Source organism: Crassostrea angulata, chromosome 7 (assembly GCF_025612915.1).
Source record: "Crassostrea angulata isolate pt1a10 chromosome 7, ASM2561291v2, whole genome shotgun sequence".
NCBI lineage: Eukaryota > Metazoa > Mollusca > Bivalvia > Ostreida > Ostreidae > Magallana > Magallana angulata.
Window position 1 is genome coordinate 13077859 of NC_069117.1, and position 11342 is coordinate 13089200.

Below are 11342 nucleotides of genomic sequence, written 5' to 3' on the forward strand. Positions count from 1 at the left end.
AATCGAATTATTTTCCATATCAATCAAGTAAAATTTGATGACAGTTACAATTAACTACAAGTCCTATCTGTTTTGTATAAAAGAGTACAATTAATTGCGATTATCATAATTATCAAAAAGCGTTGTTTCCTAAAACTTCATTGACTTTGGTAACATATATAAATGTAGAACAGCAGTCAGTTTTAACAAGGCTGTTCTTGTTCTATTACTTTTAAAACAGAGTTCTGTTGACATTTACCTTCATTTTGTCCACATTACATTCAAATGAGAAAGTCTTAATGTTGGTATGACGATTACAATTTTCTACTGCTACGCTATCTGTCAAACTTTTTTCAAGTATTGCGAGATGTTAAAGAGAAATATATGCTGATGAAAACTATACAATAAAAAGTTGACGAATATAGCTGCACATTTTTGTACATAATTATATACTTACCTTGTTTTAAAGATATTCTTTTTTGTCTGCCTAAAACTGATATTTGAACATACTAAGAAAGAAATAAGAACATGTTAAACAAGAAGTCGAGTTCCTGTTTATTGAAGCCATAACACAACGGGCTTACATTGTCTATACTATATAAATAAAAGTATGCTTAATAAAATTAAGTATCATTTCTTCCTGATATCCAAATAAATGAATAGTACTATCAAAACGGTGGTCATAACAAGAATTATTCCACCAGCGCTAGCCACAACAAGCAGGTTGTCCTTAAGAACTTTACTAGTAAAAAGAAATGACTGTTACTTATAACACTTTTACGTTGTTACAATATTTATGAAATTGATTTTAAAAAAATTATAGTGTGTATGCGTATTCAAACAAAGTAAAAGTATTGGTATTTAGGAGAAAAATGGCCTGTACAAATGAAATTTTCCCTCTCCGAAAACTCTTCCACGATAAAAGAAAGTGAACAATACCCCTTGTTGTTAAACACTATAATGCTCTGATACCGAATCACTCTCTTGCAATATTTAGCATATTTAATCGACAACTGTAACCATAAAGTTTTACTGTCCTTCCGAAAGCAGAAAGTGTTACTTTTGTTGGAGCAAAGGAAACACTACAGCGATGAATAATTTCGTTGTTCTTGTTTCTAACTAAAACTAAACTAAATTGAGCTGAAAAGGATATCAAGCTCAAGGATAAGGTCAAATTGTCGCCGGGGTTAACAACAACTGTTTGTGGAGCATGTTTGTATGGTTGTCCTAAATATTGGAAAACAATTTTCACTGTTTGAATAAATTTACATAAAAATACATTTAAAATAGATATATGAAACACCTTTTTTACCCTTTAAGATTAAACTGACTGAACTTGTAACTGTCTTTTAAAATCCTGACCCTCCACAGGAATAAAATCCAACAGTGCAGACATATTTTCCCGACTCAGTGTACGAAACATCTCTTGGAGTAATTTCCGGGGTAGTAAATTTTCTAACTATTGTTGAGTCGATCCCTATTTTGTGCTCCCACTCCACACTGAATGGTATGTAAAACACACAAAGTGGACAGTATAGTATGTTCGTCGGAAATATATTAGGTCATTAAGGTTTCCTGACTTTCTAAAATACACAGACATTTTGGTAAGTCTGACTATCTTTTATTCATGGTAACATATTCATTACAAATAGGATAATAATACAAACTAGACACGATCTCGTTGCCAGCAACGAGGAGGTCTTCCGTCTGATTTTTAGAAGAGGAAATGACTTTGCCTTTTATCTTCATCAACGAAACATATCAGTAAATGCAGATGTGATCTAAAAGAGCGATGGAAGAAGGATTATACACCCCGTTGGATCCCGAATTTAGGGACCAGCCCCATTTTATTTCAAATCAAATAAAAGGTTTTTTGATTTCAATACATTTTGTGTAAAAAAATTAGAAATTTGTTACCGTTCTTGATTTATCTGGAAGAAATCGCGGGAACAGATAACAAACAAGTTTTGGTTGCAGATTGTTAACGACATTTTTAGCGTATTTTTTTCAATATTGCTTCTTGAAATTCATTTTTTTTTAAATTTAGGACTTTTGGCCCTTAAAAATCCCTTATTACATAACAAAGAAGTAAAAAAATTCATGTATAGGTACTTACCATTTCGATAAACATAATTGCTTCTGTAACGTATAGCAAAATATTTCACAATTAAAAGTTATGATTAAAAGACTCTAGAACTCTATCGGCCCCTAATTTGAATGGCCAGCCCCTTTTTCTTGATATGATAAGAAAGCTCTGGTCATTTCAAACTTATTTTGCAAGTATGTAGAAAGTATGTACCGTTCTCGAGATATCTGGAAGAGAACGTTTTAAGGGCCGACCCTATAACTCCTTTTAGGGACCGGATAACAAAAAAATTATGGTTGCAAATTGTTAACAACATTATTTGGAGCATCTTTTGTTCAACATTGCTTTTCAAAATTTCTCTCCATTTTCAGACATATAAGATCAAAATTTCGGACTGCTGGCCCCTTAAAATCCCTTATTATGTAACAAAGAAGTAAACAATTGTCATATATAGGTACATAACGTTACGATGAACATAATTGATTCTATAAAATATTACAAAATATTTCACAATAAAAAGATATTATTAGAATACTTTAGAGCCCTTTCGGTCCTTAATTTAAAGGGCCAGCCCCTTTTCCATGATGTCGAATGAAAGCTCTGGACTTTTAAAACTTTTTTTGTTCTATAAGTCTTAACAAAATACTTTTGAGAAAAAAGATATTCAAAGAAAACCACAAAAGAATCATGACGCTTTTTATCTCAATTTTTAAGCTCAGGCGAGCTTCGATGATTTTTGTCACAGAACAGTGAAAATGCTTCTGTCAAATCCTCAATCATAGGTCTAAAAACCCTGAAAATTTGAATCAAATGTCTCTTTTCGTTTAGGAGAAAAACACCGGACAAGCCGACCCTCTAAAAATCATAAAAACGTCAATATCTCTAAAACGGAAATGACGTCATCAATATAAAAAATTTCCAATAAGGTTCAGATCAATATCTGCTAGTTCTGAAAGTTTCATTAAAATCAGCCAAGCCGTTTCTGAGAACTCGCTTGCACAAAAATGCGTAAGAAAAAAAAAGAAGAATAATAACTAGACACGATCTCGTTGCGAGCAACGAGGAGGTCTTCCGTCCGATTTTTAGAATACGGAATGACCTTGCTCTTGATCTTCGTCAACGAAACGTATCTGGAAATGGAAGCGGAGTCTAAGAGTAATAGGTGAAAGACTATCTACCCCTTTTGTGTCCCTTTTTTAAAGGATCAGCTCCTTTTCATTCATTTTAGTTAAAAGGTATTTTTGTGTACTGCTAATAAGTGTTTAGAAATTGGTTATCGTTTTTGAGATATATGTGGAAAATCGTTTCGATATCTGGTCCTAAACTCCTTTTAGGGTCAAGATAACAAACAATATATGGTTGTACATTATTATGAGTATCTTTTGTTAAATACTGCTTTTCGGAATGTCCTCCATTTTGAGATATTGAGGATCAGAGGTTTGGACTTCTGGTCCCTTGAAATCCCTAATTACGTAACGTAGGAGTAAATGATCATTGCCCTGTATAGGTAAATAAAAATATTTCACAATAAATATTTATCATAAAAAGTCTTTAGAGCCCCCTCAGCCCCTTATTTGAAGGGCCAGCCCCTTTTTTTATGATTTCATAAGAATGTGTTTGTCAATTCAAACACATTTTGTTCAACAAGTGTTGGAAATTCTGTACCGTTCTGTAGATATCTGGAGAGGGTCGATTTAGGGGCTGACCCTGTACTCCTTTTAAGGACCGTATCACACATAAAATATGATTGCATATTGTTAAGCTTAATTTTTTTAGCATCTTTTGCTCAATATTGCTTATCAAAATGTTTTTCCATTTAGAGATATTGAGCATCAAAGTGTTGGACTTCTGGCCCCTTATAATCCCTTATTACGTGATATAGGATTAAATGATTGCCATGTATAGATGAATAACGTTAGAATAAACATAATTGTTTTTATAAGGTATCACAAAATATTTTACAGTAAAAAGTTATAATCAAAAGACTTAAGAGCCTTATCGGCCCCTAATTTGAAGGGCCAGCCCCTTTTTCTTGATCTTATATAAAAGCTCGTGTCAATTCAAACACATTTTGTTCAACAAGTGTTTAGAAATTATGTACCGTTCTGGAGATATCTGGAGAGGGTCGTTTTAGGGGCCGACCCTGTAACTCCTTTCAGGGACCGCATAACAAAGAAATTATTGTTGCAGATTGATAAGCTCAATATTTTGAGCATCTTTTGTTCAATATTGCTTATCAAAATGTTTCTCCATTTAGAGATATTGAGCATCAAAGTTTTGGACTTCTGGCCCCTTAAAATCCCTAATTACGTAATATAGGAGTAAATGATTGCCATGTATATGTGAATAACGTTAGAATAAACATTATTGCTTCTATGACGTATCACAAAATATTTTACAGTAAAAAGTTATCATCAAAAGACTTTAGAGCGTTATCGGCCCCTAATTTGAAGGGCCAGCCCCTTTTTCTTGATCTTAAATGAAAGCTCGTGTCAATTCAAACACATTTTGTTCAACAAGTGTTTAGAAATTATGTACCGTTCTGGAGATATCTGGAGAGGGTCGTTTTAGGGGCCGACCCTGTAACTCCCTTCAGGGACCGCATAACAAAGAAATTATTGTTGCATATTGTTAAGCTCAATATTTTGAGCATCTTTTGTTCAATATTGCTTATCAAAATGTTTCTCCATTTAGAGATATTAAGCATCAAAGTTTTGGACTTCTTGCCCCTTAAAATTCCTAATTACGTAATATAGGAGTAAATGATTGCCATGTATAGGTGAATAACGTTAGAATAAACATAATTGCTTCTATAACGTATTACAAAATATTTTACATTAAAAAGTTATCATAAAAAGACTTTAGAGCCTTATTGGCCCCTAATTTGAAGGGCCAGCCCCTTTTTCTTGATCTCAAATTAAAGCTCTTGTAAAAATAAATTTTAATTGCTCTACATGTCTTAACAAAATATTTTCGAGAAAAGAGATAATTAAAGAAAACCAAGAAAAATCACTACATTTTTTATTTCTCAATTTTCGGGTCCAGGCGAGCTTTGGCGCCTTTTGTGCCAAACATAAATGGCTCACTTTAGACAAAACTTCAATCATTCGTCTACAATTCCTGAAAATTTGAATTTGATATCTTTTATCGTTTAGGAGGAGTTCGACGGACAAGCTGACCCTCTAAAAATCGCTAAAACGTCAATATCTCTGAAACGGAAGTGACGTCATCGAAATAAAAAATTTCCAATAAGGTTCAGATCAATATCTATTAGATCTGAAAGTTTCATGAAAATCGGCCGAGCCATTTCCGAGAACTCGCGTGCACAAAATTTGTAAGAAAAAAAAAACAAAAATAATAATAATAGGGAAGAAGAAACCGAAGAAAAACAATAAGGTCTTCCGTTGGAAACGGAAGACCTTAATAAGGGAAACAGAAACTAAGCAATAACAAGAAGGTCTTCCGTTGGAAACGGAAGACCTTAATAAGGATTCATTACAAATATCTTAATTGTATATTCACATAAACTAGCAGAATTCTAACGTTAAATTGATAAAATATTTTCTTTTATCCTACTTCCAATGCGCGCATATTGAAACTGAACATAAAGGATATACCAGTACCTGGGATAGCTGATATACTTTTGTCCAAGCTATTTCCATTGGGTCTAGAACCGTTGCAACATTGAAGAATTGGCGACAATATAACACGGTATGTCGTGTCCCAAGTCTGTTTCATCAAATGAATACCCGGTAAGCGCGGTGTCACCTCGTGCGATTTCTTGATTGTTCTTCAAAAGGGAACCCTGTATAAACTTGGAACACAACCATGTGGTTTGGTTTGAACTGTCCAGTTAACTTTAAGAGTACATCTGTTTATCCATTAATTTATGTCCTCATCTTTTTCTTGGATCGTACGCCTGAAGACAGGGAAGACGTATTATTTTAACATTTGCATCTCTCGAGTGATATTAAAGCTGTTATTATTTCATATCAATAAACTTTTTTTTATTTTATCTTTTTAAGCAGTTAGCAAGTACATCATTTGTAACAACTTACTGTTATCAACTATAAGAAGGACAATAATTCTCCAAACCAAAGTTTTTTTTAAGGCAAAATCAGACACACATTTTGAGTTTGATTTATCAAGTGTAAACGCGATGAATTTAAATTGACTTGCCCAGATTGGAAATACTTAACAGTCACGTTTTCATCATCAGCTGGTTTTTTTTTTTTTGGAAAGGAGGGGGTATTTATATTATTCTCAGCTGTTTTATATGTGACCTCGGAGCTTGCGCATGACAGGATTGGAAGTATCGTCTGCGACCAGAGAGACGCTATGACATCGGAGAGGAAGGGCGCTCTGTGAGAATTCTCGGTAATTCGTGCGGGATATGACGGTGAACTGTAGACAATGCTCCGTGTTCCTGTAAACTGTCAATTTATGGTTCGCCTGTAAGCGTCTCGTTCCATCGAACCGTTCTGTATATTCATACCAATCATCTTCGTCGCCAAATTGCTAAGTATATGAACATTTTTGTATATTTAAAAGAGATTATATTTGTTGATTATTTGTGTTTGTTTTGTTTATGTATGTAATTTATTTTTTATAACTGGTAGTTAATTATTTTTAGATTACTGCATTTGGCTGTACACTAAGGAAAAGGAAATGTGTCGGATTACGGAAGCCCTAGGAGGACATTGACTTATTTCTTAATTGTTATGAGCCCAGGAAGGACATATTGACTTACTTCTCAATCAGTATTAATTTTTATTTATTTTTTACTTTTAAGGTACAGTAGACGAATTTTGAATTTAAACATATTTGATTGGACAACAGGCATAGCCTATATATACCCTCTTCTTGTATAATAGGTCATGTTACATAAATGTTTTTAATTATATAGGACACTATACTTATATAACTATAATCATGTATTTGAATAATAACATATTACGTATATTATTTGTGAGTTACAGAGCAATAGTAATATATGAGGATCTACATTGTAATATAGTAATACAGTAGACGAATTATGTGGTTAGAATTAAGCAACATTTACAAATAACAGTCCGGCTGTTATTGTCAAATTTTATCTTTATTGTATACATCATGTAAAATTTGTTCCAAGAGTTTTACGAGTTGATAGGGGAACGGAAAATAAAAGTGTTAGTTGCTTACAACCTCTTTTTTCAATTCCATTCAAATGATTCTATGGCTGCATGGTGTTAAACGTTTTATGTATGGAAAAAGTACGTCCGACCAAAGAATAGAGGCGTGGTGAGGAGTTCTTAAGAAGCTTGGGATTCATTGGTGGATTAATTTATTTGAAGATATCGTGGATACTGGGATGTTCGACTCAGACAATCCAGCTGTGAAAGAGTGTCTGCAATTTTCTTCATAGACGTCTTGCAAACTGATTTGGATAGAATAGCGAATCACAGGAATTATCAGGGTCAAGACATCATCTACACATTCTAAAGTTTAACCTCAAGAGTACATATCAAATGATAAAAAAAGATACTAATCCCTAAAAATGAAATGAAGTAATTAAAATATAAGGAAATTATATTAAAAACAAAAATAATTGTACTACACTTTGATGATGAATAGCAAAAGCTGTATTCAATTCGGAGCAAACAAATCAGATTAAATTGAGCTGTTTCATGCCAAAAATTATACATCTTGTCATAGCTCTCATAGTGGCGCAAAATTTAAATTAACCAAGCGATATTTCTTGATTTATTCATTGTTCTGTGATATTTATGAAAAAAAATGTCATCAGATTCCTCTTTCTGAAAATAATAAAGAACCAATACAGTAATTGTCAAAATAAATTAAATGGATGTTATATCAAATTTATTTAAAGTCAATCAGGTCTCAAGCTATATACTTTTTGTTTCTTGCTTGTACTTATTACTTACTTGTTTTTTATTACTTACTAGTTATTTATTAATTCTTCATGCTTACTACCTATTACTTAATACTTGCTTGTTAATTGTTAATTTTTATTTCTTAATTGTTAATACTTATTATTTACAGGTTATTTTTTTAATTCTTAATACATTTTTGTTTATTTTGTTATTTTCTAGTTATTTTTAATTTTATTTTAATTTTTCATCTCTACGACAATCAGTTCCAATATCAGGATTAGAAACCCAAATGGGTATAGTCCACTAATGCATTTTCCATAGGCGGTAATGTTAACGTTAGGGTTCATAGCTCCGGCCCTAATTTTCGTTCAGCAACGAGGGACCTCTTGAATGAAAGCTCATCAAATTGCCTCTTTCCTGTTAAAATTTCGTGGTTTGAAGTCAGATTCGTTTTCCGGCAAAATGCGTCTGTATTGAAAAACTCTGAAAATAAAAGTAGGGAATTTCTCAGTTTTGGAAAGGGTGTACATCAAACAATTTCAATTCTTTTCTTCAAATGATAATTCAATTTTGACACTTGTTTTTAAAATTGAAAATCCTCTTTTCTGACATGTGTCAAGCATTCTGATTTAAAATGTCCCAATAAATGTATATACACTCTGCAAGTATAGGGACTATTTTGCTTAAAGGCACTACTTTGTTGTCCTACCGATTTTAAAAATAGTTAGAGGGATATTACCCAAATATTTAATTAAAACTTGCTTTGCCAGTTAACTATATAAGCATGTGTTTCAACCTGAACCTAGATATCCCTGGTAAAGAAGGTCTTTATACCTAAAAGTGTGATGACAGTCCAAGTTAATAAGTATTTCAATTTAAGTGAATGGCTGTCTGAAAAGTTATAGATATTGGCATATGTATTTTGTATCTGAGAATAAAAATGTTTAAAAAATAATGCATGTATTATTGTGGTTTTTTATATTTAGAATCAATTTTCAAATACATCTCATTTGGATTAAAAAAAAACATCTTTCCTGTACCAGCCAACTAGTAAATGTATGCATAGTAAAAGTATGTAATTTTTGAAAGTACAGCCCATTACAATTTTACCCAAAATTATGCTTGGAACAATATTACACTGGAGGTTGGCGTGGAGTCTAATGTCTTTTTCAGTTACATGTAATTTACTATGCAAATTTGATATTTTAAATTTTCCAAAAGGGAGGGTAACTTATAATCTTAAACTGTCTTCTGGACCTTCAACCTTCTAGATACATGCATGCAAAGTTTGAAAACAACGATAAAAAATATTCATGTATGATAACCCCTTTCTTGGGTAAAAAATGTTCTTGTTTTTTTTTTCTTTTGACTTTCTAATATTTTTTGTCCTTGTTTAAGAACTCTCCAAAATATTCAAATGAATAACTGTTAGTCAGTGTAAATTATTATTCCAGATTTTGTAAAATAAATGCATATACAAGTAAATAGAATTATCATGATATATCATGAGCAGTTGGTTTTTTACATATCAGCTGATTTATAAACTAAACAAGATCCTGAATGTAGAGCAGTTAGTCAGCAAATTCAGATTTTTAACAATTTGAAAGAATAATATTAAGATGAATTTGTATTTAACAAAGTGCCCCAGAAAGAAGCCACCTATATTTATAAACATGTCAATACCAAAGACCATACTACACTCTATTCACATATGTACGGGAATACCAATCCCGAGGTTAAAGTTTAATAAAAAAAATTTGAATCTTACCCATTAAAATCTATGTACGCGTAGAGAATATTCTTTTGCCCCCAAAATGAGCAAAAATAAAGGCCGGTGTAATATAGAAAATATTTCAGTTCTCATACAAAGTTTTACTGTATTTATTCTAAAATAAAGGTAAAGTTTGTTGGTACATGACAGTGACAGAACTACGGATTGAATTATCAAAACCATATATGTCCCCCTATATAATTACTTCGATCTCGGGTGCATTTTTTAAAAAAATATTCTTTATATCAATAAAAAGCAATCTTCTTTGCTGGAACTAGTGTTGGTGTCAGTGTCCATGTTGAGTGGTACACCACCGCCATGTGTTATTCATAGCACGAAATTTTAAAAAATCTTATCAAATAATAGTTACATGTTTGTCATAAAAAATAAGTCATAACAATTAAGAAGTAAGTCAATGTCCTCCCAGGGCTTCCGTATCGGATAGAGGAAGAATGAGATCACGATCTGTTTTCTATGCATGTCCACTTAAGATACTAAAACATATATGTCAGCAGTGTAAAATTGAAATAGTTTTGCGAAGTTTATGTATGAAGACGAAAAAAAAAAAGAAAATGACGTAACATCCAATTTTACCAAAACATATCAATTTGCTCTACAAAAGGGCATTATCAAAATTACCATGCAGGGTTCTGTTATTTTTATCAATAAAAGTTTCTACATGAGCAAATCTGCCAGCACACAAAGTTTGAAATGAAATTCGACTGTTCTTCAATTTAATATTTCCTTCTCTTAGATTGTTACTTACAAGGGCAATGTCATATCGAAGGGTTTTTTCGATTTAGGTACAGTTGTTTTTAAACGACGATATCATAAAAACTCGCTTTTCTTTTAAAAGGTGCGAAAATATAATCTTTCCTTATTACTAAATTCAAAATAGGTTGACTGACTGTCGTTTATGATGCAATCTTATTAGTCCCCTACCGGTTTCACCGGAGGGGACTACAGCTTTCCTCTGATTCCGTCAGTTGGTCTGTCCGTCCGTCCGTCCGTCCGTCTGTCTGTATCACTTCAGTTTTCCACACGTTTCAGGAATAATATGAATTTTACTGATCAGCTTCAAAATGTCAAACAACAGATCAAGTTTACACCTTTGTAGCGTCTGGTTGACATAGTTTTGAGAAAATAATTGTTTTATATTCCAATTTTGTAATGTTCGGGTTCGTTATCGGGTTCGGTGTGTATTGAATAAACTAGGAAAGTAGTCAGTAATAATATCGTGCATTACTTGTACCATTCCTTTTATAGTTTCAAACAAACAAATAAGTTCTGTAAAATAGTGTCAAGTATTGTGTTGTAAATTTAATCGACAGGGATTTTGTATTATTACAATCGGGTTCGTTATTGGATTGTTCTGTTAATTCGGGGTACAGAAGATGGTAAGAAATGATATTCTGCATAACAGTGCTTTGTTTTCACAATGTTCTACCAGCAAATACTTGATAGACTTGGCGAAACTACAGGAGATAAAATAAAGAGTATTATTTTACCCATTTTTTATTTAATTTCTATATCAACTATGTAGTTTGAATTTCCTCTGTTCTTTGATCTCTGATTAAAGCATAACATCTCGTTTATAATAGTTTTGAAAAAGATGTATGCTTCGAAACTTTCA

The 11342-nt window shown here is 32.3% G+C and overlaps 1 pseudogene; it reads right to left on the reverse strand.

Moving 5' to 3' along the window:
• Positions 1-609: 609 nt before the first annotated feature.
• On the reverse strand, positions 610-6109 carry LOC128156706 (uncharacterized; annotated as a pseudogene).
• Between the last annotated feature and the right edge of the window lie 5233 nt (positions 6110-11342).